At 33.7% G+C, this 7500-nt stretch overlaps 1 protein-coding gene across 5 annotated transcripts in view; it reads left to right on the top strand.

The window, feature by feature from the left end:
- LOC136826577 (ichor-like) overlaps positions 1-7500 on the top strand; it is an 80883-nt gene that overhangs the window by 61504 nt on the left and 11879 nt on the right. For 2 of the 5 annotated variants that reach the window (XM_067083781.1, XM_067083782.1), the window contains one exon: positions 1234-1260. The exons of 1 other annotated variant lie outside the window; for it this stretch is intronic. The gene's annotated coding sequence lies outside the window, so the exon portion shown is untranslated. Of the gene's footprint in view, positions 1-1233; positions 1276-7500 lie in introns of all 5 variants that reach the window. 2 more of the 5 variants (XM_067083779.1, XM_067083780.1) reach the window with 1 other exon arrangement.

The following is a 7500-nucleotide window of genomic DNA, read 5'->3' as shown; positions in this document are numbered from 1 at the left end:
TTGTAGTGAGACAGTAACTTTTTGTGCAATTTGAAAATATCTCATCCAGATTTTCTGTAAACAAAAATCTAAATTGGGGTGGAATTTGCCTGTTCTTTTAAACAAACATATACATACATGATATATGACAGAGAGAGAGAGAGAGAGAGAGAGAGAGAGAGAGAGAGAGAGAGAGAGAGAGAGAGAGAGAGGGAGAGAGTGCGGCATTAAGATAATGAGTACCTCAAACCATGCAATATAGAGATTTAAATGCCTCTAAGTAATGATCCTTGAAAGACATTCAGCTGTTTTCTCTCCATATACTGTGTATACAGTATATATATATACTGTATATATATATATATACAGTATATATATATATATATATATATATATATATATATATATATATATATATATATATATATATATATATGTGTACATATTTTAGTGATTCAGTTATACATTATATATATATATATATATATATATATATATATATATATATATATATATATATATATATATTTATATATATATACATAATGTATAACAATCACTAAAATATATACACATATATATATAATATATATATATATATATATATATATATAAATATATATATATATATATATATATATATATATATATATATACTATATACAATGAAAAAGGAACAACGATTGTGGGGTTTGAATGGGAGAATGAGAAGAATCAATGAAATAAAATAGAAAAATACAGACTTCCAAAGCGCACTGCCAGAAATAAACAGCACAAACCAGACGTCGATTATATACACAGATGAAAAAACTGCTTAAGGATACAGAATTCGGGTGAACATTTGAAAAAGAAGGAAGGGGGCGATCTTTTCAAAGGTGAAGTACGGTCTTAAAGCGTCCTCTAAAAATATATTTGGGCTGATCGTGCCTACTCTGCAAAATATCTGACGATTATATTGTGCCTCCTTTGTATGCAGCAGTCTAGCTTTAACATATAAAGTTGTTTCTATATTAAAATTTATCATTTATTTTGTTCAATTCACTCTGATAAATATCTGGGCTCTGCTCTGAAAAAGACAATTTCATAACCGTCGCAAAGATACCTTAGCTAAGACACAAAGTCAACCCAGGAACGTATTTATGAATATGACGCCTATGAAAATGAAAACACGCCGACTTGTTTTGGATTGTTTTTATAAGAGCATTTAAAGTTTTCAAAACAATAACTGAGATTAATTTTTTCTTTCTTCCACAGAACCCCTGGGCTGGAAGTGACCTGCAGGTAAAATGTGCTTACGTATGTATCCCTGCTGCTTGTTGCTGCACCTAGATTAGTGTTCTCCATTATCTTACACCTTAATTTGCGTTAGATTAATTCTATCAAGAGGAATCTCTGCTGTAGTTTACCCTCAAAGAACAATTCTTATCAGGGTTAGTTAGTAATACAGTAACATGTTTATCAAAACTAAGTTTCAAAGAGATTTAACATTTCAGTTACTTCACTATAATTAGCGTTTTAGGAAAACATACTTTCCGATTATATCACTTTAAGTTTAGTTATTTTACGGTGGCAAGATCTGAAAGCAATGTTTTTTATAGGTTATATTATTTTATAGGTTATACATAAAACTTGTTTCTATTTAGCATATAGCCTTCGTTTCTTTCAATTATAAAATTATACGCAAACAAGGAGCATAAAAAATCGGCTCTGACCTGAAGGCTGAAAGAAACTAATGTTAACATCGACAGGTAACGCATATACGATACTATAAAACTACGTAAAACCGTTAAATCATGTAATGTTGATGTTTGGGTGACAGATCAAAACCGAAGATGCTATACCAATAAGCAAGAAATGTAGCTGCGGTATTAACTGGATTTAAGATGCACTGTACATGTTTGCACATGCCCATTACTTTGCAGAATAGGCAAACATTAGGGAAATTCTATGCTTCATAAATTTTGAGAATGGATGCTTCAAACCTGTCAAAGCATCACCTTAGCAGTTTAGTGGTACAAATAGTATGATATATATATATATATATATATATATATATATATATATATATATATATATATATATATATATATATATAATACATATATAATATATATATATATTATATATATAAATATATATATATTTATATATATATTATATAGGTATATATGTATAGGTATATGTATATGTATATATATATATATATATATATATATATATATATATATATATATATATATATATATATTTTATTTATTTTGCGTTACTGGAGAGGCGATTGTATCTTTCTCAATTTTCCAAGACGAGCGATTGAAGGAAGACTTTGACTCTGGAGCAACTTCTGCTAAACTGCAATGGGCATGATGAGGTTCCTGTCATTACAGCAGTGAAAAAGTCTCAGTGTTTTACACATAATTGGAATTTACGTAAAATAAAATCGACCGAGTCATTCTTCTAACTACCAACAACGAGATGCACACTTATTTCTTCAGTGACTATAGAAGGAAAACTTCTAATGCGAGACAAGGAACAGAATTTTCTTAAACAAACGTCACTGAATAAAGTTCTCCGCTATCATGACTGTATTTATCAACTGTTATTTCTAGAAACACATCATTCATTTGCGTTAATGAAGTGTTCCAGCAATATAACTGATATGCTGTTACTTAAGTGAAATTTGAAAATTGATTTTTTTTTTTTCTTGTGCAATATGTCTTTTGTGATTTATTTAGAATTCCTCTTACTAATATCCCGCAATAAATTCAGTGTTACACAGAAAAAAAGTTGGAATAATAAAAGGTCTTACAAATATGAAACTGATGTGGTAGTCTTTGAGTATGGCCCATTTTGAGGTTGAAAGTACAAACACCAAAACTGGTATTTTTTGTATAGTATTACCAGCAAAGGCTCAAAGTACACGCACACACAGAATGCATATACTGTATATGTATGTATATATATGTATATATATATATATATATATATATATATATATATATATATATATATATATTATATATATATACTGTGTATACATACATACATACATACATATATGTATGTATATATACTGTGTATACACACACACACACACACACACACACACACACATATATATATATATATATATATATATATATATATATATATATATATATATATATATATATACATATATAATTATATATATATAATCACTTCTAACGCCGTGCGACACGAAGAGCCTCTGAGAAATTCCATCACTCCTGTCGGGTGCTTTCACTTCCAAAAATCTCTATTCATTTCCAGCCTCTGATCTCATAGTTCTCATCAAAATAGGTCTGGGTCTTCCAAATTTTCTTGTGCCCACGGCAGCCCATCTGACATTCTTACATACTTTTCTCTCCTCAGGGGTGCGAATTACATGTCCAAGCCATCTCCCCTTCCATTATTTTCTTATATACATATGAAACATCACAAATTTACCGGTATGGTATCATTTCTCATTTACCCTGTTATCTGGCTTCTAATAATGTCCTTAACATTTTATTCTCAAACCTACAAAATCGTTTAGGTGCGGTTCCCTATTACACCATTATGTACAGACACAGACATTCTCTCACATACGCACGCACAGCACGTTATATATATATATATATATATATATATATATATATATATATATATATATATATATATATATATATATATAGAATTACTATTAAGGGAGCTTACTGCAATAACTCGGGAACTATAAATGCTGAGGAAAAAGTGTGAAACTAATGAGCAGAAAGAGGAAACATTAACAAATAAGAGGTTTAATGCGATCTTAGAAAGCAAACGAACCAAAATATTCACTAATCTCGCTCGAATCGCGGAGAAAATCGAAGTAATAACAGTGATATTCCTTTTTTGCTCATTGATGAGTAATTCTGAAATGAGGTCACAAAGCTGGGTTAATTTCCACGAATTCTCTCCCAGTTCCTTTCATTTACAATAGCAAAAACGCGGTAGTTAGGTTTTTATAGCTTACAGACTTCTATGTTTATGTTTTTGTGGAATGCTGCCGAGGACATGCAGCATGGGTGCACTGCATAAAACTTACTAGAATATTATGAGTTATTTCTAATGCGATAAAATGATAAGGTGTGCGACTATTAAATATACACCAAATTCTGATGTTATGAGCTGACCCAAAGTCAACATTTCACCCAAGAAATTTAATGCATTTTTATGGATAGCTCTAATTTGTAGTGATAAACAATAAATAAAATACTTATCCCGTGCAAATTATAGCAACATCTGCATGTACTTTTATACGTTCAAGCCAAAGCAGAAACTTCAGAACAAGTAAAAGAATGGTTTCGCAGAGTCCGCTTCGCAGGTCGAACGACTTCCAAGACTGGTTGCTGGAACCCTTGACATTGACAGCGGCAATTGGTCTCTAACAACTTACGTGCGTCACATTTATACTTGGGGCTGATTTCGTAACTGCGTAGGAATACAGCAAGTCAAGTTCTTCGGCGATCATAGTGTGTGCAACCACAATACAACACGATATAAATTATACTCGTGGTTCTCTTCTATTTATGCAAATTCCACTCGCAATTACGTACCGTAAATGCATCGTTTTGCAACCGAGTAATTTGCAGTGCGTTCTCTTTAATTACATACCTTGCGGCAAAACTAGAGGTAGTTCTAAACTATACAGTTAGTAGTAAGTTCTGATAAAAAGAGATTAGTTTTCTATGGCCGCAGAGTACTCATTCAAAGCAATCTCACAAAACCTCTAGACTAGGGTTTCTTTTCATCGTCGTTAAAGGAAGTTTGGTGTTGGTCACAATAGATGGTAACACACAACAACTGACAATAACTGGGAGTACAGGAGAAAACCAGTACTCATTATCTTCCAGTGAATCAGCTTAACCTAAAAACAAGGAGCAATGCTCTTCTTGAGGGAGTGCCAACATCATCAGTGAGACAATAGCAGCTTTATTAAAAATGCATCTATTACATCTTTTAAGCGGAAATCCAGTGTACGTGAATTCTACGTACACAAAGACTGGGAAACATAACCAGTGCCTTGTCTTGGTTTGTAGGCAGCAAGAGTCACTTTGTAATGGTGTCGGAGTAGAAACTAGAAAGTGAGACGGCGGATATGGCTGCCAAGGTCTCTCTCCCGGAGATGTTCGTTTGGAAATTTCCTTCTTTATTTTCTCGAAGGAAGTCTCTGGAATGGTCTAGTTTCGGCTTTACCCCCAATATCGCCATCCATCGGCCGAAGGAAGTTCATCGTTGTAAACATATAGAGCAAAAAATTCTAACAAATTCTATTTTGGAACTTGTATTACAATCAGCGGCACTACTTGGCAATGATTACGGCGCTGTGACTTCCATCTGGCGACACCAAGCGGAACTAAAGACAATTATGGGTGCCACGTGATCAAGAGTAGTTTCCTCAATGTCACTGTTGTCAGCTAAACTATTATACAAACCACTGCGACTTGTCTGTTGTGCCTATTTGTAATTTATGTCGTTTCAGCAATAAATTATTAATTACCCATTTACTTCAGCTTTGTTTTACTTCATTTTCTGTTGTCCTAAACTCACGTTCTTACTGTATACAGATTTCTTAATGTTGTACGACAAAGATGTCAAAGACATATGTACTAATGTGCATATGAATCATGTACTAAAGCGTGTGGTTTGATCGTTATCCAGACAAATATCGAATTCCTTAAGAGATCTTTTAGCGTTTCACCCCGAATTATCTAAAATCCATTTCTCGCACTTCAAGCGATTGATGACCGCTGTAGCTAACAAACCTTTAAATGCGTATGACATTTCGGCAATGGCCACCTGTTATTCGGGCAATACGACCGCGAACGCCCAACCCTTTCTGACTTGGAGGAACCAGTCAAGTGTTGAGAAAAGTTCTATTAAGTCTCGCGTCTCCGAACTGCTGCTGTGTTGAGAATTGAGAGAGAAACGACTATCAAACGAAACTGGGTGGATAGATAAACACGAACAGTAATGAAAAAAAGGTATGTGCAATTACAAATGATCTCGGAAGGTTTTGCGAGGAGAAGAATTCGAACCGCACTGTACCAAGCTAATCGTAATATACTATTTTCTTACCTACCGTCGTAGCCGTTTGTTATTTAAGGTTGTGTTCATTTTTGCGCATGAGTGGCCACTTCCTCCACTTTTCTGAAATTTATCTATCTAATTGTTCTTATTTGTCTACTTAATCACTGACAAGTCTGTTGAAAAGAGACCCTCTGTTACAATAACCATACTGCGCAGTCTCGAAAACGCCGAGTTTCGAAGCAACAACGTCAGTGTCTCCTAATTGACATTCACGGATTTTCTTAACCTTGAAGCCACTTAATGAGATCGTTTTTGCTCGTGTCATTGTTCCGACTCGCGTTACTATCTGCAAGACACTTCTAACTTGACCTGACGGGAGTGTTGAATTATGATCTCTTTGTTCCCTCTGATCTGCAACCGCTTTTTCATCGACTGACGCTTCTAGTTGGCCATTGTAGGTTCCCACTTTGTATTCTTTTTCTGATGGTCATTTACAGGGTCGCAACTTAATGAATCGATGGAGATTGTAGTTCCATTCCTCTCTGAAGTTACTTGAAATTTATGGCCTGCTGTAACTGCGAGAAAGAATTTCAATTGTGGGATTTTATTATATAGATATATTGTCTCCTAAAGGATTTCTTCTTCTCTGTCACGACTGGAAAATAAATTTCCTTGTCTTATGTCGCGCATCTCTTCCATCCGGAATTGTATTTGCAACATATATCTCTTCAGTTCTTCTGAATCATTATACTGTACTTCTACCCTAGCTGCCAAACGAAATTAGTTCGCATTCAGAATGAATCTGTAACTCCACTTAATGTGAGATAGTCATTAGCAGAGAAAATCTAGGGTATTTATAATCGTATAACTACCCTAGTTTCATTATCAGTTTCTTTTAATTGAACTTGGACTGGTCGTTCAGTGACAAACACTGTCAAGATAATGTTTGCTGTACTCTTGAAAATCAAGGAAAGCATTATTTTATATGAAAAATATAAGCGAATAATCTGATGCAAATTCACAACGAGTGAAATTAATTTAAAACGTGTCTAATTATTTGAATGCACGTCCAAAGGTCAAACCAAATTAGCTTTGCTTCTGTTTTTATGTTTTTTTTTTTTAAGAATTCCTTATTTAAGGTTCACTGAAAGAGGAGAGATTCCAAGGAACGTAATTAAAGTTGGGACATTTTAAGGTTACTGCCGACACTCGAGAAATGTCACTGCGTTTCCTCTCATGATTTTTTTTTTCTCGCTAGACGAACTTCTCGTGTGAACTGAGAAGGTGGGCATGCGTGTTTGTTTGCGTGTTTGTTCACGTGTTTATTCCCCCTCTGGACGATATGAATTTCTGGCTGATGTATTAGATTCATTTTAACGTAAACTCTGATCCTATCTTTATCGAAATAATATCCAATATTTATTTTTCGCTGCTAATTTCTCCTTACCAAAA

This window comes from Macrobrachium rosenbergii, chromosome 41 (genome assembly GCF_040412425.1).
Source record: "Macrobrachium rosenbergii isolate ZJJX-2024 chromosome 41, ASM4041242v1, whole genome shotgun sequence".
NCBI lineage: Eukaryota > Metazoa > Arthropoda > Malacostraca > Decapoda > Palaemonidae > Macrobrachium > Macrobrachium rosenbergii.
Note: the sequence above shows the minus strand (reverse complement) of the source record. Positions and strands in the feature narration are given on the sequence as shown.